The sequence below is a fragment of the Crocuta crocuta genome, unplaced genomic scaffold (genome assembly GCF_008692635.1).
Source record: "Crocuta crocuta isolate KB4526 unplaced genomic scaffold, BGI_CrCroc_1.0 scaffold112, whole genome shotgun sequence".
Lineage (NCBI taxonomy): Eukaryota > Metazoa > Chordata > Mammalia > Carnivora > Hyaenidae > Crocuta > Crocuta crocuta.
In genome coordinates, this window is record NW_027528818.1 from 1,993,734 (window position 1) to 2,017,221 (window position 23,488).

General features: G+C 37.4%; 1 long non-coding RNA gene across 2 annotated transcripts in view; it reads right to left on the reverse strand.

The window, feature by feature from the left end:
* The window catches only part of LOC144224799 (uncharacterized), a 24,661-nt gene extending 2,271 nt beyond the window's left edge, over window positions 1–22,390 (reverse strand). The window contains exons 1-3 of one of the 2 annotated variants that reach the window (XR_013333144.1): window positions 22,352–22,390; window positions 20,873–21,003; window positions 10,822–10,978 (exon numbers count right to left, since the gene is read on the reverse strand). This is a non-coding gene — a long non-coding RNA (uncharacterized LOC144224799). Of the gene's footprint in view, window positions 1–10,821; window positions 10,979–20,872; window positions 21,004–21,939; window positions 22,006–22,351 lie in introns of those variants that run through there. The other variant, XR_013333145.1, reaches the window with a different exon arrangement.
* Window positions 22,391–23,488: the final 1,098 nt, after the last annotated feature.

Genomic DNA, 23,488 nt, shown 5'->3' on the forward strand with positions numbered 1-23,488 from the left:
AGGCATAGATGGGGGCACCTGGGTGGCTCAGTCGGTTAAGTGGCTGACTTCAGCTCAGGTCATGATCTCACAGTTTGTAGGTTTGAGCCCCGCATCAGGCTCTGTGCTGACAGCTCAGAGCCTGGAGCCTGCTTCGGATTCTGTGTTTCCCTCTCTTTCTAACACTCTCCCGCTCACACTCTGTGCCTTTCTCTCTCTCAAAAATAAATAAACATTAAAAAAACTTTTTTAAAACATAGATGGATTTTATAAAACAGAAGAAATCTTAAAATCCATTTTGAAAAAGTGACTTCAGTTTAAAAGCATTAATTTAATTTAAAAATCCTCCAATTTGTCTCAGGGAAAGGAAGAGAAAATACTAGCAAATTTATGACAAAAAGATTTCTTTGGATCATTGATTTTTGCCATGATAACTGTAAGATTTCCAATAAGGAAAACAATATGTCCTTTGAAGTGACAGAGAAGTTTGGTTAGATTTTAAAATTTAATGTTTTAAAGTATAAACTCATTACAGTTTTATTCCATACAACAATAAATTCCCTTTTGAAAACTAATTGTATCACTGGATGTGTAATTTTCTCTTAAAAATAATAAAGACAGTTTTATTTTGATGAGACTTTTCTGAAATTCTAAGAAATTAACTGCATTACTTAGATTTTTCTGGAAGACACTGAGCAAAATAATAAAAGTGGCTCATATGAGTTGCCAGGTCATAAGAAATTGTGATAGAAGCTTATTCATCTTGAGTCATTTAAAATTGAACCAACTCTGGAAGAAAAGAGTATAATGAACATTACTGGGAAAGAGGCACAAATGAGGCATGCTGATCTGATTTGTCTTTCTAGAATTGGGGTGACATTTCACTCTTCACTGAATTTGCCAAGACTCAACCTAATACATGTTTAGAGCATTTATAAGGTAATAGAAAGCCTAAAACAAAAGGAGCTCCAAGGAAGTGACCATATTGGAAGAGAGAAAATGTAGTTGTTTTTCCTAAAAGTGAACAATGGTTCATGAAGCTTTAGTATTAGGTTCAGAAAACCTAGAATTGATGAAAATTGGAGACAAGTTCAAAGAAGCTTTCATGTTAAAGTAGATTAAGGCAGCCACTAAAACCTAGAGTCAATAGAAGGGCCAACATACTTTGGGTTTTTAAAAAATTTTGTGTATCTAAGGGGTTTCATTTAAGTTATACCTGTATGCCCTGTGAGGAGAGAAACTTTAAGTCAAATAGAGCGTGGAATAGAAGAGCTGGTAGCAGAGAGTAAGGCCTGAAGGTCTGATAAAGAGTGTGAGTAAGGCAAAGTTCCTAGCAAGTGAAGCCATAGTTTGGGCCCCAAACAACATAAGCACAATGGATCCTGAGAAAGTAGAGGCCAAGAGACCCCTGAAAGGTTGGATGGTGAAATATGCCATCTAACATATACTTTTGAGAGTGAAAGAGGGTGCTATTTCTAAGCTCACCAGGAAATAGACACAAACTGGGACCATTTCTGCAAAACGTGGGGTTATATCTCCTTGACTGACAGGTGAAGGAGGAAGCTGGATATACCGTGGGAGATTATGATAGTTGAAAGAAAATTAGGCAAGCCATAGTTTACCAGGTGGGTCAGAAGTCCAGTGATCATACTTCCTGAATTTTCTGGACCAGTTTTGAACCTTGATGTTTTAGATTTTAAACCAACATTAGTATTTCTCCCATATTGTTAAAACCCTCAGAAATCTCTTGATCAAACATGTGGGAGACCATACTGTGTGAGGGTCAGCATGTACTCAGACCTCAGTAAGAAGAATGGTTCTAGTATTTTTCTAGCTGTGTGATCTATCGCAACCTGTTTCCCTGTCTGTAAAATAGGGACAAGAATAAGTACTTTTTCAGCTGTTGTAATGATTGAATTAGATGGTGTATGCAAGTGTGTGGCATGGTGCTTGACGTACACTCAATAACTCCTTCTAATAGCTCCCATGCTGCAGAATCTTTTATTTTTTTATTTGAGTATGATTGACACATAATGTTACAATAGTTTCAGGTGTATAACATGGTGACTCAATGACTTTATACATTATGCTGTTATGCTATGCTTACCACAAGTAAGCATCTGCCACCACAGACACTGTTATAATACCTTTGGCCATATTCCCCATGCTGTATCTTCCATTCGTGTGTGGAATCTTTTAAACTAAGACAGGATACAAAAATATTTTAGCAGTTTCTTTGTTCTAATGGATTTATTTATTCAATAGATATTTATTAAGCTCCTGGTGCATGATAGATGCTCTGCTAGACACCAACATTAAGAAAAGAAAACCATCTTGGCCTCAAACTTACTGAGATTTCAGAATAGAAATAAGAAAAGAACAGTGAGGAAACAGAATATCAGATAAGGAAACAATCATATGTAATATTTCAACAGGGATTTCCATTACCTTTTCTGTACCTGTAAGAGCAGAATTTGACTGAGTCTTGGAGAATGGCACAGACTTCCCAGTTCCCGAGAAAATGTCTGTGATGAAAAGATGATTCTGATTGAAGTTCAGAACAGAATGGAAGGGTATCATCAGAGTGGCTATGAGTCTTCCATTTTGCTTAGGAAAGATATGATTCTGATTTTTCATCCAGAAAATAAGGTGATCATACCACCAAACATATAACCTGCTCATGAGATAACAGCGTGTATGGGGTTCTTTGGATCAAAGAAGCAGATTTATGTCTCCGATATTTCTTTATTAGGTAGCTGCTCAAATAGGTCTTATCATGCACATTCACATTTTAAGGAGATTTCCTACTTAAAATTAGTATTAGTTTATAATCATGTGCTATTTATTCAAAAGTAAAAATGGTAACAACAGAGGAAAAAATTTAGGCATAGGAGTTAAAAAGCAATATTTTTAGTCAATAAATATATTGCCCTGCAATATGCAAAGAATATGAATATTACATGGGTTAAGTTTTCAGAGAATCTTCATGTCTCAGATTTGTCTTTAGAACAAGTTATCATGAAATCGTTTTGAATATAGGTTCTCCTTATCGTCTCTCTCTAGTAAATTCTCAATGATTTTATAACTTCAGCAATGGTTTAATCTAACTCCATATTCAGAAATGGGGGTGGAGGGGCAAGGGATTGTTTTCTTCAACCTCATTTACACTTAACCTCTTAATCTTTTTAAAATTTTTTTAAAAGTGCATCTATTTTGAGAGAGAGAGTGCAAGTGGGAGAGGGGCAGAGAGAGAGGGAGAGAGAGAATCCCAACCAGGCTTCACACTGTCAGTGCATGCCATGGTGCTACGTATCTCTTCCCAGTCTGCCTATTGTCGAATCCTGATAGTCAAGAAAATGAAAATCTGTGTAGCCATTTTTTCCCCCTGCACTTTTTAGTCATGCTCACTTGTAGTAAGATGCCAGATACCATGTGACTTGAAAGTCTTGCAAATTATGCTCCTTATTTTGAAGACCGTTATAGCCTATAGTTTTTATCTTACTTTATTTTGTTAAATATTTATTTATTTTGAGAGAAAGAGAGAGAGTGAACAGGCACATGGGCAGAGGAGGGCCAGAGAGAGAGGGAGATAATTCCCAGCAGAGCTCATGCTCAGCACAGAGCCCCACCTGAGGCTCTATCTCATAACAGTGATATCATGACCTGAGCTGAAGTCAAGAGTCAGTTGCTTAACCGACTGAGCCACTCAGGTGCCCCTATAGCCTATGGCTTTTAAACATCAGAGTGATGCTGACCTGAGTTTGAACTCTCCACTCACTGTTTGACCCTGGGTCAAATACATAATGCTTTAACCTTCTATCTGTCTGTCAAGCAGCTAAAAGTGAAAAAAGACACCTATCTCCTAAGGGTGGTTGGATGAATTAAATGAGATAATGTAAGGAAGATTCTTTGTAATAAGGTACACTATAAATTATTAGTAATACAAATATTAAATTGGACTTTAATAATTGAAGTGTTAGATGACAGATTTTATCACTGAAAATTGCCACAGTGTAACTTCTGATCCAGAAAATAGCCACCAATTTACTTCATTTGAGGAGATAAACTGCAAGTTTCATCTTGTTTCTACATTGTTCATCATTGAGTCCCAAGTGACTAACACAATGTTCAAAACATATCATATGCTTAATAAATTGTTGTGGAAGAATTAACAGATGAATTGCCCAAGCTGAAAGAAAACTTTTTGTTTTATAACCAAGCAGCATCAGCCCATGTAACAAACTACTGATCAACAATCAGAGCAAGAGACTTAGAAAGCTATTCTAGCTGCCAAAAGCTCTAACATTTCCTCAAAGGACATATCATAATATTTAATTTAGTAGCTATTTAGTTTAGACATGGATAAATAGGATGATCAATAATTTGTAGCTGCAAACTGCTTTCTAATATGTATCATTTATTTGGTAACTTAAATAGGTATAAGATTCCTCTGATTTCTTTCTATATCTAAGTCAAATATTTAATGATATCATACTCATAAGAGAAACAAAGAAGTCTGTTTCTCCTATTTGGATCATTGTTCTTTCCTACAGCAACTGGCTGTGTTCGTAATAACATATTGCCCTTCAGGCATCTTCTGTGTGCAGAGCTCTCTGTACAGTGATTAGAATGTGTCTAGTCCTGCAATGGAAGGCATCACAAGTTCTTGTAGGGCTGGTTTAGTGGTGACGAATTCCAAGTTCTGTGGTGAACTCCACTTTGTACTTTGTACCCTTATTTCACTCAACATGGAGGGCAATGAACTTCAAACACCATTCAATGTGTAGAAAAACTGTGATGAAGTGGAACAAAATCTTAGTGTACACTTGAAGTTTTTAGGAATTATTAATGAGAAGAGATCATGATTATTATTATGTTAAAAAGGCTGGGAGAGAAAATTAGAGCCTCACTCTAGTCATACACATATTTGTTCATTATTGGTCCAGACAAATTCACCCAAGATATTCGAGGACAAATAAATACAAGTCAGTAAGGTATCCTTTAGATTTATTTATGATGAAAACCACCACATGTTTGATAACCGTTCTTTAATTAGGGCAATAGTTTGTAACTCTCCCTTTGTTTTTTACATTTAAAACATATTTGTTTTCCATTCTGAAACAGTTTGTAAAAAGCACTGAACCAGAAATTTAACTGTAAACAAAATATGTTTTCACTTTAGTCAAGCACTGTTTGATAAAGCATGTTTCACGGGCAATTGTACCTATTATTTCCAGAGGGTATGAAGAAGTTCCCCTCTAATTTCACCTAAACAAAGCCTGCCTTCTGTGGAGGAAGTAGAGAGGGTAACAGAAGATTTGCAAGAACCTATGATAAACTAAGAACACTGATATCACCAAACAGATCTGTGGAGTAGAAAATAATGGTAAGGAAAACATACATATTGGACACACTTGTTGGCCCCATAATTATGTATATGTAGTTTATCATTTTATGATCAATACTATAAAAGAAAGAAATAAACAGGAGAATTTACACCTTAGTTAACAGAGAATCCAAAATTGGACTTTAAATAAACAGAACCAATATTTTTCAAGAGGAAAGAGAAGATATTACTTTGACCTAAGAAGAAAGAGTAATACAAAATAAAAAATTTTGTAATAAAAAATTACAAAAATGAAAATAAAATTGTTAAATTAGTTTAAAAACATGATAGATCATGATAGATCAGATGAATAGCATCATGGATGTCACTGAATAACAAAATGTCAACTAGAATATCAAGTTGAGGAAGAAAAATAAATCAAGAGGCAATGATAATCAAATAAATTATTTGAACTAAGTGTTGTCTAAATAAGAATTGATAGCACAAGAAGAGAAAACCAATGGGGTTTGGAGAAGGGAGTAGAAAATAAAGGAGAAGATAAACATTCTCAGAATGCTTAAGTAGAAATTTATTGTCTCATAGTTCTGGAGGCCAAAGTCCATAATCAAAGTACCCACATGCTCCCCTTGAAATCTGTAGGGGAGTATCTTTTCTTGCCTCTTCCTAACTTATGGTGGTTTACCAAAACTTGCTGGCATTCTTCGACTAGCATATGCAGCTCTTTAATTTTCGCTTGTCATCACACAGAGCCTCATGTATATGTTTCCTCTTCTTACAAGGACACCATTTATATCTTGAATTAAGGGTTCTCTCTACTCCAGTGTGATCTCATTTTAAGTGATTACACCTGCAATGACCCTGTTTCCAAATAAGGTTATATTGTAAGGTACTGGAGTTAGAACTCCAACATATCTTGTTGGGGACACAGTTTAATCCATAGCATACACTATGTTCATGGAACAGAAGAGTCAATATTGTTAAGATCAACTCTCCCCAAAATGATCTTCAGATCTAATGTAAGCCAATTAAAATCTAAGTAGCTTTTTTTAATGTTTTTGTTTTGTTTTGTTTATTTCTAGGAGAGAGAGAGAGAGAGACAGCGTGAGCAGGGGAGGGTCAGAGAGAGAGGGAGTCACAGACTGAAACAGGCTCCAGGCTCTGAGCTGGCAGTCAGCACAGAGCCCGACACGGGGCTCGAACCCACGAACTGCGAGATCATGACCTAAGCGAAAGTCGGATGCTTAACCGACTAAGCCACCCAGGAGCCCCTGCTTTTTTTTTTTTTTAAAGAAAGTAACAACTTGAATCTAATCTAGAAATGCCAAGGACCTGGAATTTACAAGCAATATTGAAAAAGAATAGTCAGAAGACCTATATTGCATGGTTTCCAGACCTAGGATGCTGCAGTAATCAAGAGAGTGTGATAATGAGAGGACAGAGAAGTAGACCAATAGAACAGAACAGAGAACACAGAGGAGGGGCGCCTGGGTGGCTTAGTCGGTTGAACGTCCGACTTTCGCTTGAGTCATGATCTCACGGTTCGTGGGTTCGAGCCCCGCGTCGGGCTCTGCGCTGAGTGCGAGCTCAGAGCCTGGAGCCTGTTTCAGAGTCTGTGCCTCCCTCTCTCTCTGACCCTCCCCTGCTCACGCTGTCTCTCTCTCTCTCTCTCTCCTAGAAATAAATAAAATCACGCTGTCTCTATCTCTCTCCTAGAAATAAATTAAAAAAAAAAAAAAAGGGAACACAGAAGAGTATCCAATACATATTAGGTGAAATTATTTCTGACAAAGCTACCAAAGTAATTCAAAGAAAAAAGGTTAATTTTCAACAAATGGTAAGGGAACACTGGAATATTTCCATGGAAAATAACTTTTTCCTTTCCTCACACCATACACGAAATTAATCCAAAAATGTATTGTAAACTTAAATGTAAGAGCTAGAACTGCAATGGAAATTATTTCTACAGCCTTAAGAATCAGTGAAAATTTTCTTAAAAAGAATACAGAAAGCACTAAATATACAAGGTAAGATTATTAAATTTGAATTCATCAAAATTTAAAACTTTTGGTTATTAAAAGAAACCATAAAGGAGTGCCTGGGTGGCTCAGTCGGTTGAGCATCTGACTTCAGCTCAGAGCCTTGAGCCTGCTTCGTATGCTGTGCCTCTCTCTCTCTCTGTCCCACCCTCACTTGCACTTTGTCTCTCTCTCTCAAAAATAAATAAACATTTACATATTCAAAAAAGAAACCACAAAAGCCATTGAGTGGGAGAAAATATTTATAACACATATCTTACAGAAGACCCGTATCCAAAGTATGTAAAGAACTGATTTCAACAATTAAAAACAAAAACAAAACAGGGGGAAAAACCACATTTTTTTTTAAATGGGAAAAAATAAAGTCTGTTCTATTTATTTATTTTTATTTTTATTTGAGCATAGTCGAGGCACAATGTATATTAATTTCAAGTTATACAACATAGTGGTTCAACATAGTGGATAAAGTTTACACATTATCCTGTGCTCACCGCAAGTGTAGCTACTGTCTGTCACCATACACTACTACAATATCATTGACCTTATTCCTTATGCTGTGCCTTTTTTTTCATGACTTAATCATTCCATAACTAGAAGCCTGTATCTGCCATTCCCTTCACCCACAATAAAGTCTTATTTTAAAAAGAAGAAAAGGACAAAAGGAAAGTCTAACAAAAAAGATACACATATATCTAATAAGTATATGAAAATGGGATCAACATCATTACTTGTCAGAAGACTATAAATTCAAATGGCAAGATAAAATTTTACATCAAGTAATAGCAACTTGAAAAAGATTGACAATAGTAAATTTTAGTGAATTTGCAGACCATCTGGAACTCTTCTATATTTCTAATTTGGGGGTAAAATGTTAAAACTCCTTTGTAAAACTGTTTGCCAGTTTCTTGAGCAGTGAAATATACATCTATCTTATGACCCAGCATTCTACTCCTAGTTGTTTATCGAGAAAAATGAAAACATATGTCCCTAGAAAGCCTTCTAAATAAATTCTCATACCAGCTTTATTCATAACTGTGAAAAACTGTATGCCCAGGTGTCTATCAACAGGAGAATAAATAAACTGTGGAATGTTCATATTATGGAATATTACTTAGCAACAAAAGGAATGGACTGCTGAGTATTCAATAAATATTAAATCTCAAACACAAAATACTGAGTAAAAGAAGCCAGGCACAAAAAATATATGTGGTGTATGATTCCGTTTATATGAAGTTCTAAAACAGGTAATAGAGACCAATCAATGATGATAAAGTACAGAACCGTGGTTGCTTCTGCAAGGGAGATTGACTGAGAGGGGCACAATGGAACTTTCTGAAATGATAGAACCATTCTATATCTTGATAGGATGTAAGTTACCAGTGTTATTTGTCAAATTTGATACAACTATTTGCTTACGTTCTGCACATTTCACTCTAGGTAAATTATACCTTGGTTAAAAAAATCATAAAGTAGGGCTGGAAAAAATAACAGAAAATGATTCTGATTATGAAAGATCATTGATGACCTTAGGCAGATAGTTTCTGGAACACATTAACAAAGCATTCTTTACCAGACCATGGCTTTAGTGAAAGCTGAGTAAACAAAGAACTTTGAGATAACAGGATGGATATTGTTAAAATGCTGATAGGCAGAAGAGAAGGTAAGGAGATTCTTTGGCACGAGATCTTGCCAAATTTGTCAAATAGCAGCATGGAATGGAAATAGAAGAGAGTGAAAGTCCCTCCCCAATTAACTGCCTGATGAACCGTTTTGATCTAAAGGAGAATTTATCAGCAGCAGAAGCTTCCTGACAGCCAGCGACACCAGTGTACCAGCTCTTATAATCTCAGGGTCAGAAATATTGATCATACATGTCTTGAGTAAGTCTGGGTTTTTCAAAGCCTAGCTTCGAAGAACAAAAGGATTTCTCTGGACCAGTGGGATCTTAACTCCAACCAAGGATTTCGGGGACAGTCCACCCTGACGGTAGTTCCACAGTATGGTTTGGCACTCTTGGTAAGCAGGTGAGATAAGAATTTAGGTACTTCAAGTCTTGGGTCATTCATGTGCCAGACACTCTGTCTGGTGTTCAGGATATAGCAAGAAATGACTATCCAGGAGCTTGTCATTTAGAGCGAGAGCAAAGTAGCTGGTTTACACACTGTGAGTTTAGGACTGGTGATCTCTGTAGGCCTGGGGAAGAATAGAGGTTGGGTCTGAAGGGAATGGGAGAAAATACATACATCGAAAGGAAGCCCAGGAGATTATGAAAAAAACATAGCTTTTCCTTCTATTTGTTTTCCTTCCTTGTCTCCATCAATTCCCAAGTCCCATCACCTCTCCAAGTCAGCATTATCCAGCACTGCCCATTCCACTGACAACTCATATTACGTTGTGATAAGACTCAGGCTTGGAGCTCTGAAGGAAGCCGCAGGGTGAAGACTCAGGTTAGCTATTCTTATGAGGAGTGGGACTGATGAGAGGTAGGAGTCACATGTTGAGAAAGGGGGCAAGGAGAAGAAATTATGATAACAACAGGTAGTAGCCTGACATACTTCCTTTCCCCCCTTCTCCTTTTCTACTGTATTTTCCATACAATTCCAAGCTCCCTACGGTAAGGCATAACAGAAGCAGGTACTGGACACGAGTATGAGTCCAGGGCAGAAACCTGAATATCAGTGGGGCCAAGCCTCTTTGAGGGGCAGAGCTGGCAGTGAATGACAGGGTTGGTAGTGGGATTGATTGGCCAAGAGAAAGGCATGAGGTGAAGGAGTGGCAGAAAGAAAGGAGGTGTCATAGAAGCCATCACTAAGATAGTATCAGAAAAGCAAGCCCTTAGCTGGGGTGCGTCCATGACAGTGCATATATGTGCATGAAATATACGTACGTGGTGACTCTAACACAGCATTCATAAGATGGGGTATTCTTGTACAAGCAGCCAGCAATAAACGTTTCGATTATTTTCATTTTTCTCTTTTTACACGCAAAAGAACAGCTCTCAGCAACTGGCATTAGGTCACACAGCTTGGACATGGCTTGATATCTTTTAAAATAAGTCTATTTCTTTTGGGCTTAAGACTAAGCCAATGTTAATGGTTGCAGTTTCATATTCAGTAGGTTTTACCTAAAATTATTTGCAAATATTTTTTTAATTTAATGAAAATATACTTTCCAAGTGCTTTTTAACTTAGGCAAGGTCTCTCTCTCCCTCTTTTTCTCCCTCTCTTCTCTTTCCCTTTCTATCTCCCCTTCCTCTAATAGCACCTTTTTTCATTATCATCTATAAATAACAAAGATTACACATATGTGTAATGGACAGCAGAAAGAAGGATCAATATTTTTTAACTCTATGGGGAAAATCTTACAATTATTTAGTCATATTTTCATGATTTTTAGTCTTAATTTACATTGATTACATGTACATTTCTGGGTGCTATCATGATCAGCATTTAGACCTACCACAGTATTGTGAGTTTCCTGAGGGCAAGAACTCTGCCTTCATCCCTTAATTCATCCTTCCATGCCCAGCACCTCATCACTCTTGAGTGGTGTTCTTGAAACTGACAATGCAAGATTTGCAATGAAAGATACGTTCCAAAGAAGAAAAGAATGATACCTGAAGGCAATAGGGAAATACAAATAAAAATGTCAGTGAGATACCACTAATATACCCTAGCTGTATCACTGGATAGATCAGGTACTTCTAGTATACCTATTAGAGGTGCTAATGTGAATAATTCTGGTGGTATCTAGAGCTGACAGGCAAGTATAGTACTCTCAGAGATGCTTCTGGGAACACATAATGTAGAGCCATTCTGGAAAGTCATTGGCAGTTTCTTATAAATTTAAACATATACCATATCACCTAGCAATCCTACACCTACATATTTACTTAAAAGAAATGAAAATCTGTATTCAAACAAAAACCTGTACATGAATGTTTATGGCAGCTTTATTCATAATAGCTAAAATGGAAATGACTCAAACATCTTTCATAAGTCATATGTCCATACAATGGAGTACTATTCAGCAGTAAAAAAGCAAATCACTGATACTTGCAAAAGCTTGGATAAATCTCCAAGCATTTTCTTAATGAAGGACCCAGTCTCAAAAAAGTACACATTACATCTTCCATTTGTGTGACAGTCTCAAAAAGACAAAATTGCATGACAGAAAATGGAGCAGTGATGGCCAGGGTTAGGTGAGGAGGAAGGTGTGATTACAAAAGGCAGTATGAGGTGAATTTTGGAGGTAACGGAACTACTCTGAATCCTGTTGTGTTGACAGATACACAAATATATACATGTGTTAAAATTCATAGAACTTTAAACCAAAAATAAAGGTCAATTTTCGTGTATGTTAATATAAAAATAATATTAGAATAACAAATTATAAAACATAAAACACTAAAGACATGTAACACATTTGGGGCGCCTGGGTGGGTCAGTCAGTTAAGCACCCAATTTCGGCTCAGGTCATGATCTCTCGGTTTGTGAGTTCGAGCCCCAAATAGGGCTCTGTCCTGACAGCTCAGATCCTGGAATCTGCTTCAGATCCTGTTTCTCTCTCTCGGCTGCTCCTCCCCCCCCACACTCTGGCTCTCTCTCTCTCAAAAATAAATACACATTAAAAAACTTATAAAAGAAATGTAAAGCATTTGTAACTAGAACTGGAAATATAAACTAAACACATCCAACCAAACTTCAACCCCTGAGGGACTGCTCTCCACAGGAAGATCACAAATTGCATCTGTTTTGCTCATGGCAAACCTAGAAATGTGCCCTGATGTAAGTTTCCATTGTATCTGTCGATTGGTCTCTGTGTGTAGATGGCTCAGTAATGAGCACCAATTCTTATATACTTCTTTTTTAAGGTTTTATTTTATTTTTGGGAGAGAGAGATAGAGACAGAGAGAGACAGAGCAGGAGCAGGGGAGAGGCAGAGAGAGAGGGAGACACAGAAACTGAAGCAGGTTTCAGACTCCAGGCTATCAGCACAAAGCCCGACGTAGGGCTTGAACCCATAAACCGTGAGATCATGACCTGAGCTGAAGTTGGACACTTAACTGACTGAGCCACCCAAACATCCTTCTTACATACTTCTAATGCCCCTGATAAAAAACCAAATCAAAGACAGGACTGGCATTACCCAACTGGCAATACCCCTATTTTATTTTCACTGTGGATAGCCATCTTGTGCAGGTCATGTGGCTTACAGGAATTGTTTTTTCTTTCTTCCTATGGATCTAGAGTCTAGATCGCAATGTCTGTATGAATTAATGTGTTTATCTTTGTGAACTGTGTGTGCATGAGCCTGTGCGGTGTCTGTGGTATGTATACATGCTCAAAATAACTAGATGAATCCATCATTCTGCACCTATAACCGCTTTGGGACATTTTTAAGAAGCTAAGGCCCAAAGTGTCAAACCTGACACTGCACTATCTTGCTGTAGGAAGCCACTATTCTTACTCATCCACCCGCTGCCAACAAGGCGAAACTGCTGTATTCCAATTTCAGAAACGAACAATGTTCTTCTGGGGATACTGTGTCTTTGAGAATGCTAGGGAAAGGAAGAAGAATGAGTCATCAGACAACAATATCTTTGTGGGAGAGGTGTGGATATTCCCTTAAGAAGTGTCCGGGGACATTTGGGGGAAAGTTTGAAGGACAGGCCCTAGGGACCAGGGTCTGTCCGCAAGGGCACACTTGGGAGAGGGTTCATTTTGATGTGTGTTCTCTCCTCTTGGAAAAGAGTTATCAGGCATCTTATAAGCCATATAACTTTGTGTTTACATCCCTTGTGGGGATCTGTTTCCCTTAGTGGATCTCAGCCCTTCGCTGAGGTCTGAGACGCCCTCCTACATTAGCGTTGTGTGGCAAGGGAAAACCGACGTAAGCGTGGACAGTGAGAGAATGTGTGTGCAGCTCCGCACGCCCCCTTGCACTATGCTCGAAGAGAAGGCATGCAGGATGGCAGTGGACCCATGGTCGTCAAGTAAGCGGCGGCCTTCAGCAGAACCGGAAGTGTGGTCACCTGTTAGTGACTACATCCGGGAGTAGACTTGAGGCACAACCCTTTTGTTGTTTAGAACTGCAGAGCAGCGTTTCTCAAGGGACATCTACAGACCTGGGGACTTATACCGTAATAAGTGGAGATTCCTAGGCCTTACTTCAGACATGCTGTGTCAGAACCTCTGCAGGTGCAACGGAAAAATCTGCATTTTAAAATCTGGCTCCCAGGCAATTCTCATGCAGCATAAATTCTGAGATTTTTGTCCTCAAGGTGAAAGTAAGGGCCACCTTTTCTCTCCTTTCTTCTTCCCTATTCTTTCTCTTCTTCCTTTTCCTCCTTCTCTTCCCCTCCTTCCTTTTTCTCTCCCACCTCATTTTTATTATAATTGTTATTCATATCGTTATCTTTACCCAAGGAACGACAGGGTAGGGATTTTTCTACAACAGACTAATTTACTTATGAACCAAAGGTCTAAAAAGAACTATGAAAAGTAGTATTGCCTAGACCCTCCCGTCACCCTAGTTAGGGATGAAAAGTTGCTGTATTGCGTGCTTCCAGAAGAGAATACCGTTTCTATAATTAGGGGTGCTGCCTCCAGGGAGCAACCATGATGGAAGAATCATTTTATACAAAGTCTTCTAGAAAATTTCTCCCTTGGTGAAGAAGGTCCGCATTAGTTATGTGAACCCAATAAATGTATCTGTCAGCAAGAAGAGCAGTAATAATTCTGTTTACATGTGTTTTTATGTGCAGTCATTTTCAAAAATTAAGTTTCACGCCCTAAGTATATTGTTACAATACATGAATATTTCATAATCTGGAACATTTCCCAAATGTTTTGGGTTAGTAACACCACCTTTTTTTTTTTTTTAACATTGTAAAATCCATCTTCACTCTTCTCTGAGTGACTTAGGTTATAAATTTCAAAAATATTCAGAGTATTTGTACTATAGTGTTAAATTTGATGTTTTATAATTTTTAATGCTTAAAATGTACCCTTGGTCTTGGCAGGAAAAAAGTAATAAAAATTTGAAACAGTTGAAGTTAGAGGGAAGAAAAGTGTATCTCTTCTGAATGTGCAGGAGTTTCTTAAGTCCATTTGAAATTGCTCCTTATATGCTACATCCACAAGAATGTGATTCATCCATTGTGTTCAGTTCTCTTAGAAACCAAGTGTATTAGAGAAGACTTTACAAAATCACTTTGGGAGAAATTACTTTTGATTTAAACTAGTATCTTTGTAGGTTTAAAGCCTGTTGGGTTAGAGAATATTAGCTTGGAAACATTTGTTTTATTTTAAAATTATACCCTGACATCTTATAACTTTGACATATTTATTGGCTACCTCCAACGTGCTCCACGAAAAGTATTCAGTGAGTGGATGATATTTTTTAGATAAATAAAAACACCTGCATATATTGAGTGCCAGGCACTTGGCATAAAATAACTCTTTATCATTACATCCTAACATTCTATTTATTCCCATTTTATAGATAGAAATATGGATAGTCAAAGAAGTTACAACTTGCCCAAGCTCCCATAACCAGGAAGGAAAAGAGCTGGATTTCAGGCTCAGGTCTGCAGATCCCAAATTCTTTATTTTTCCCAATGTGCCAATGACTTCTCAACAGCAGGTAAAACAATGCTGAAGTCTGGGTGCCTGGGTGCCTGGGTGGTTCAGTTGGTTAAGCATTGAACTCTTGATTCCTGTCATATCATGCCTCATGGTTCAAGAGATTGATTCTTGCATCAGGCTCCATGCTGAGCATAGAACCTGCTTGGAATTCTCTTTCTCCCTCTCTCTGCCCCTCCCCCACTCACACTTGCTCCCTCAAAATAAATAAATAAACATTTAAACACAGTGCTAAAATCAATATGCTTGTTCCATTTCAAATTTGCTTAAATTCATCATTTTGAAACAGATTTCAAAGGTTTTAAGATAAATGAATATTATTTTATCACTACAATTGAGTAAATAATGCAAATATCATTTACTATAACCTATGAATATCACTCTAAAGAAAAAGTAAAGAATAGAAATGGATGAGTGGTCTCTTCTTTAGGCTTCCATAAGACCCTTTTAAGAAATAGCCTCCAACTGCAATACTATTTTATATTTTCCGAACTATAAGAATATAATTTAAGGGGTGCCTGGGTGGTTCAGTCAGTTGAGCATCTGACTCATGATTTTGGCTCAGGTCAGGATCCCAGGGTCATGGGACTGAACTTCCCATCAGGCTCCATGCTGAGTGTGGAGCCTGCTTAAGATTCTCTCTCTTTCCCTCTGCCGTTCTCCCCTACTTGAGTTCTCTCTCTTTTTCTCTAAAATAAAAAAGTCAGTAAAAAAGAATACAATTTAATAATGTTTTTGAACTTAAGAATTTCACCATTAAAGTCATAACTCAGAGTAGAAGAACTAACTTGTAAGAGTATGACCTGTCTGACAGGCTATTGACAATTACCCTAACTCTGCCTTTTTGACCTTTTTAAATGGTTTTATTAGTAATTATTGCAGTGTTATTTCTACTAATAAAAAATGAAAACTCTAGGAATAGTTTTGTTTAACATGTTTTTATCACATTTTTTATCATATGTTTTAACATTATTTTCAGATGATAAAGCACGTACAATGTGGCTTTCACAATGGATCCTCTTTTCTGTAAGGAACTCTGGTGATTAACTTCCAGAAAAGAGGGACCCACATGGCTATACCTCTTGGGTCTCAGCCTTTGAGACTGTGAGATTCTCCCCCTTACCTAATTCCTTACCTCCTCAGACCCCTACTGTGTGAGGATAGGGCATCATCATGATGAATATATAACCTGAGACTAAACAGGGTGCCTGGGTGGCTCAGTCAGTTAAGCGTCCAACTTCAGCTCAGGTCATGATTTCATGGTTTGTGGGTTCAAGTTGGGCTCTGCTGACAGCTCAGAGCCTGAAGTCTGCTTCTGATTCTGTGTCTCCCTGTCTCTCTGTCCTCTGCCACGTGTGCTCTATCTCTGCCTCTCAAAAATGAATAAATGCTAAATTTTTTTTTTAAAGAGCACCTATTCACTGCCCAAAGTCCTTTCTATTTCTTAAAAGATCTTTAATGTTTTGATTTTATTTATAAATTTTAATCATGTTTGTATTTCTTTTTCACTACTAGCTGGTAAGGTTAAATAATAAGACTAAAGCCATATAACAAGCAAGTGGTAAAGCTGGGATTTTAACCCAAGTTCATCCAACTGCAAAGCCTGTGCATTTTAGGGCTTGTCTGCTTTTGGATTACTCCCAGCTCTTGTATGCTATGATTTTACTAAGCCCAGGGCATATTTTGAATTTGTTTTTTTTTTCCTAAGAGATTCCTGACATCAGTTTGTTGTTTTTGACTTGCCTTTTTCTCTGAAGTACCAAGTAATGAAAAATAATCAGTTAATTAACGGTTCCAGACTCAATCAACTTTTTAAGCATGCTAAATATTAAAATAATTCACATGGGTTGGGGTTAGGGTGTAGAGAAGGGCAGAAACAACTAAATTTTGTTTAAAGCACCAAATGCTTTTATTTCAATCCAGCAATGTTGGATTTTTAAACCACAGTATAGTTCTTTTGTCCATTTAGGCTTTTGTTGGTTTTTTTTTTCCAAAATTTTTATTCTCTTGGGTTTTGTTTGTTTGTTCATTCTTTTGTCTTACAAAAAACAGGATTGATTAGTTCTTCTGGAGATAGGCTTTTGCCATAAGACAGTGAAAATGCTATACTTATTGCAGTTTTTTTATTGGTTTATATTTTTAGTCCTTTATTTATTTTTTTTTTTTACAAATAGTTTATTGTCAAATTAGTTTCNTTAGTCCTTTAGATTGTAAGATTTAGGAGATGTAAAAAATTTATTTTTGCATGATGGATGAATGTTTGCAATAGTAAAAAGACTGTATCCCATTGAGATATGGGATATAGGAAAGGTATACGTTATGGGGAAAACTCAGACTTAGTATACTACTCCAAGATGGTAAACAACTTCAAAATGGTATCGGTAAACCAGGTTGTTCATGGCTGAGGCTGTTTAAAATTTCTTTTTTAACTAGAAAAGTCTACTAATCCCAAGCAATATGTCTCAATAGATCTATGAATGCCACCAGTTTCATAACTAAAAACAACAATAACAACAACAGTGTGTTCTGGTGTTCATTTCTTTTTTTACTATCTGTGTTTATGTCTCATTAAGCTGTACAGGAAATCTACTACTTGTTTATATTGCTGTGCCTTGGGAAAAGACAAAGAGACAACATTTTTTTCTAAAGCTATTTCACATTTTTCCACCACTTATTATAACTCCCCCAAAATCATCTTTACAAAGATTTTTCAAAAGTTCTGTCACTTCAAAAGAGTAGTTTGAATCTCCTGTTAAAAATTGAATTGAAGGAACCAGAGCCATATTGGAGAGTTTCATTCAATTTTGTAATAATTTTGGGAAATATTTTCCTTTTACACTTTATTCAGGAGAAAACTGTAGCTGGATTTCAGCAGAAGTAAAAGCAAGAACAAATAACTTTTGTGATTAATTAGATGCGTACTAAGCATCTTCATCTAAGACATTGCCCTACTCTTTCTGTAGTGCAGATTTCATTTTCTTCTCACTCCTTGAAAACTATCACTTCCTATCACCTCCATAGCTTGCCTCTGCTTGGCTGTAGTCATTTTAACCTTTCACCAAACATAAACAGCCATATTCAGCACACGTATGTATGTTTTTATGTGCTTATGCATCTGCACCTTTTTTCAATTTTTCTTTATTTACTTTTGCATGTGACTCCCCCTTTTTTTTTTAATGTTTTATTTATTTCTAGGAGAGAGAGAGAGAGAGACAGCATGAGCAGGGGAGGGTCAGAGAGAGAGGGAGATACAGACTCTGAAATAGGCTCCAGGCTCTGAGCTGGCAGTCAGCACAGAGCCTGACGCAGGGCTCGAACCCACAAACCACGAGATCATGACCTAAGTGAAAGTCGGACGCTTAACCGACTAAGCCACCCAGGTGCCCCATGACTCCCTTTTTAATGTTTATTTATTTTGAGAGAGATAGAAAAAGCACAAGTGGGAGAGGGGAGAAGAGAGAAAGAGAGAGAGAATCTCGAGCAGACTGCACTGTCAATGGGGAGCCTCATGTGGGCTCAATCCCAAGAGATCATGACCTGAGCTGATATCAAGACTTAGGCGCTTAACCAACTGAGCCATCCAGGCTCTCCTGCATATGATCCCTTTTAATATATTTTAAACTCTGTGAAGAGAGAAACATTATCTTTCCTTGACCTTAAAAACATGTCTATAAATGGTATTCTCTTCATCCATTACTGATTGATTAAAAAAGAAAAAATAAACCTCCACATTCCTCAGTTAGCAGAAGTCAAGTAAGGAAAAGAATACCAATCGTATCACAAAAGACTTTATTGTCACTTTTAATCACTTGATCAAATCCTTATTTTTATCATGTTAGGCAAATGTTAGATTAGTCTTCCAAGAGAGAAGTTATATTAACTATTACAGGCCCATGTCATTTAAAGCAAATATAAAATAAAAATATAAAATCCATAAGAATTCTAATTTCACACACACACACACAAACACACACACACACACACACAATGTATAGTCAGTCATGGGAGCTTATGTAATATAAATCCTGCTAAACCTTAGCTAGTTTGTTCACTTCAAGATGGATAACGTGTTAGCAATATAATAGAGGGATTTTGTGCCACGTAAACCAAGAATTCAGAATGCAAACCATTGCACCCACAAGATAGGTTTGTTTTATCTGAGCTTGGAAGAGAAGGACCTATGAAAACAAACCAATTTGCTTCCAATCCAAATTATCAACCGGAGATATTCTTCAACAAATACCAGAAACAGATGTGAAGGCCTTTTCTCCACGATTGCAAGCCAGTAAATGATTTCTTGCCATTTTATCCCTTTATGATAAAACCTCAAGCTCCCATCCACACCAGGAGAGAGGAAAACCCCAGAAGAAATACAATACTATTTGGCTCAGTTTTTTTTTTTTTCATCTTCCCTGTAGATACTGGATGCATTACCAGGTCTCTCTACTGTGGATTTTATACTGACAATGTTTTTAGGATATTGCCTCATTAGAACATATTTTCCTCAGTCTGCAAAAGGAGCTTGCTTTCTGAGTTTTGGAGAGTTGACATATTAAGCATCTTTCCACTTTTAAAAGGGAGTGGGCTCGTGTAGGAATTAGTTGATGTTCCAAAATGACTGAATTTTCTTTTGAGAATGATTTATTGTTCTGGAGTTGGTATTTTCCAAAAGAAGCTAGTGTGCTAGCTTTTGAACCTTTGGAAGCATGAGTTCAAATCTGGCCCACAGTAAGCGACAAGCAACAACACTTGGCCTGGTATCAAACTATTCTCTGGGTTTCTACATCATCATACCCCACGCACAACTCAACACCATTAACACAACTGAAAACATCTGCTCAACAAAGATCCCAGATTTGGAAAGAAAGGATAGCCAAATACTCTCAATACCTCACTATTAGAAAACCAAAACTTACCACTGATGTTCAAAAGCAAAGTCAGGAAACTATTTGAGATTCACATTGATTATAGGACCCTGGCCAAGGGGTTCTAGAATTCTTTTCACATATTCAGATTTTTTTTACAGTGCCATTCACCTATACTTACAACTATTTGCCCACTTGGGTGGGCCCTCTCTAAAGCTAAATTTGTGAAGCTGTATCTCCTCAAAAAGCTCATAGGTTGTAGGTTTCAAATTGGTGCAAAATGCCTTTGGTCCTTATGAACATGAACACAACCACAGATGTTCTGGAATGTGGGAAAGGATTGTATTTGAAAACACCAGCGGATAAAATGATTACAGTTCAAAACTACATGAAATAACTTGCAACAACTTTCTTGTCTTGTCTTTGGGACCCATTTTCCCCTACATTCCCCATCCTTTAAAAAATGGAGAGAAAAAGATTAAAATTTTTTGGTAACAGGCAGAGGGCATTTGAATTAAATATTAAATGTAAAATCATTTCCTGAGAGAGTGTATGTTTGAATTTGACATTTCCCTTAAGTATGTAGTCCATTATCTTATGGCAGCCTATGAAGGGACCTCAACTCGCAGTTAAGCGATCATAATTATACACATTTTATAGACTAATTCACTTTATATTGTCTTAAAATCCTATAACAGATATATATTCTAGTTTATGTGATTAAGAACATTCAAAAGAAAAAAATGGTCATCTTTCTTAAGAAATGTTCTTACATGAAAGCATAAGAACAAGTGTACATAGATGTGCGTTTTGGACCATGGGTAAAGTAGGAAAGAGGAGAGTTCAAACTTGTCAAGAAGTTTTACCCAAAGGAATACACCAAAACCCCATCTTTATTAGGACATCAAAGTAATGGGCTGTTGTGTTTGAGGGACAAGCTCTGAGCAGAGGTGCAGAGGTCATAGGGGGGAATGGCAGAAAGATGCCCTCCTACCATACCTGTGTGCCAAGTTCCTCCTGGTTGTGTTAACTGCAGAGGCTGATCACCACACCTTTTTTATAGACACAGTTCAGTTTAGAATCTGATTGGGAGCACAGAGCAAAAGTCATGCTGTATCGGCATCTGTCCACTGGCACAAACAAAATAGGGAAAAAAGAGATACGGAGTAACTACAGCAATTTAGTCCATCAAAGGGCCTCCCAACAAATTCCCACATCCCCCCAGCAAGCCCATATATGACACCGAGCCAGGCTCCAAATTAACTGTTGCTGAGACCTGGGATGTAAAAGGAAGGGCAAAGCAGGCTGGTGAGCAGAGCCTAAAATTGAATAGTGAGCATTTCCTGGCATCCTGGCAAAACTCTAATCATGAAATCCAAAGAATTTTAGAGCCAAAGGAATAGAAATTATCTGCTCTTATCTTCTAACTTTTTGTTAACTTGAAGATTCACAGCAGAGAGGGGCAGAGCCAGCTGCAGAATCTGGTCTTGAACTCCCAGTTCGGTGCTATTTCCCCTGCCTTGTGCTTCTGTGATTTAGTGGATACTGAATGGCTGAAGCCAATGGCAGACCTGGCAAAGCCAACAGCAGTACTGGTGAAGCCAATGGCGGGACGAGAGAAACCTCTGGCTAGGACAGGTGTGGCTAGGGCATGGCTCTGTGCCTTGAGGTTTCAAGTGATTGAAGGACCCATAGCCCTAAATGGCTCATCTGCTTATTTAGGTTTCCTTTGTGTGGTATTGGAATGTGCCTGATTTCCATAGCTTCAGGAAGCTGATAAAAACTGGAATTTTAAAAAGAAAAATGTATAGTGAACGGTGGGTAAAGGAAAAGACGTCTTACAAAAAATGGTTTCTCAGAAATTAATTTGCCGATTACAAGTTTTCTACACAATCTTTAAATACTTTAAGTTGGGCCTGAGTCAGCCTCATGTTGTTAATGACCTCATGTAACAACATTTCCCTGAGTACTCTATAATAATTCCTATTTATTCCACAGGGAGGGTTGGGGCAACAACCAGTTGACGTGTACCCCCCAAATGTAAGGAAAATACAAAGAAAGCTTACATTTTCTGTCTCCTTGAGTGGATAAGTCACAGAATGATAACTGTGGAAGAATTTTAAAACTTTTTCTTAGTGTATAACGACCTTTTCACTAGCATGAGGCAAAGTAAGAAGTGTAGTGATTTTCATAAAAAACTAATTTTCCCTGATTTCAAGCATCTTATTCTGAGACAGCAAATTGTCATCTCATCTAAAAAAGGTAGACAATAGTAGACAACAGGCTTATTTTTAATATTATACTTGGCAAAATTAAATACTAACATTTCCATTTATTACTAATTTCATTTACCCAATCTTCTATTTCCTTATTAATAAGTGAAATAATAATAATTTCCCTATCCATCTCATAGAGGTGTAGTGAGGATCAATTAAAACAATAAATATAAGAATAATGTAAATAGGGTGTGTGGCTTACTCAGTTGATTAAGCATCTGACTCTTGATTTTGGCTCAGGGCATGATCTCGTGGATCGCAGGTTGGAGCCCCAGGTGGGGCTATGTGCCAGCTTTGTGATAGCACAAAGCCTGCTTGGGCATCTCTTTCTCTCTTTCTCTCTGCCCCTCCCCCACTTGTGCACGTGCATGTTTTCTCTCTCTCTCTCTCTCTCTCAAAATAAGTAAATAAACATTAAGAAAGAATAATGTAAATGAATTTAGGTTTTTGATATATAGTTGTCAAGTATTATCATGATGGAGACCAGTTAACTGTGTACTGTTAGGGGAAGGAGGAACAATGGAAGTTTTCCAGTTGAGATGAATAGAAATATATTCTATGCAGTAGAATATATTTAACTCTACTGATAAGATAAATGCAGTTGGAATTTTTAAGGGGGGGTGCACTTTAGTTAAAGTTCATTTGGGAAAGCTTCATGGAAGCTATGCAATCAGGGAATGTTTGGTTTTGTCTATAGAGGTAAGAAGGGGTGTGCGTCTCCACTGAGCAGAAGCCCAATTGTAGCAACAAAGAGATAGAAATAAGCAAACTTACCATGGAAGATGATGTAAGACTGCTCAGCTGAAGAACAAAATTCAGTGTTGGGAGAAGTGGCAGATAAATTTCAATACCTTAGGTGAACCCAATTGATAATGGACAATGAAAGGCAAAGTCCAGCGTTGTCATTTGCCCTGAAAAACATGAGTCATCAACAATTCCTCTTTCAGAGGGGAAGGAATGGCAAGTGGAAGTGATGCTCATGCACATAATTATCACATAGGACAGAGAGCCTCTTAAAATATGAGTGTAAATGAAGAAACCATGAGGTCTCAAGGCCTCTCACCTTTAAGAAATTCGATGAAAAACGTATCCAGCAGAAGTGTGAGAGGGCAGATCTAAATTAACAGACAGAAACAGAAAGGGGGGAAAGAATATCAGAAAGAGCTTAGACCATAGTTTTAATTGTATGAGGACTTCTTAAAAGGTCACTAGGACGTCCACAGCTTTTTCAAGACATGAATTCTATGCCCAGTCCTCAGACACAAGCCAAACTAACCAACTCTTGATATTCTGTGAGTAAGATATCCACAGCTTCTGTGTAGTTTTGCAATAAACGTAT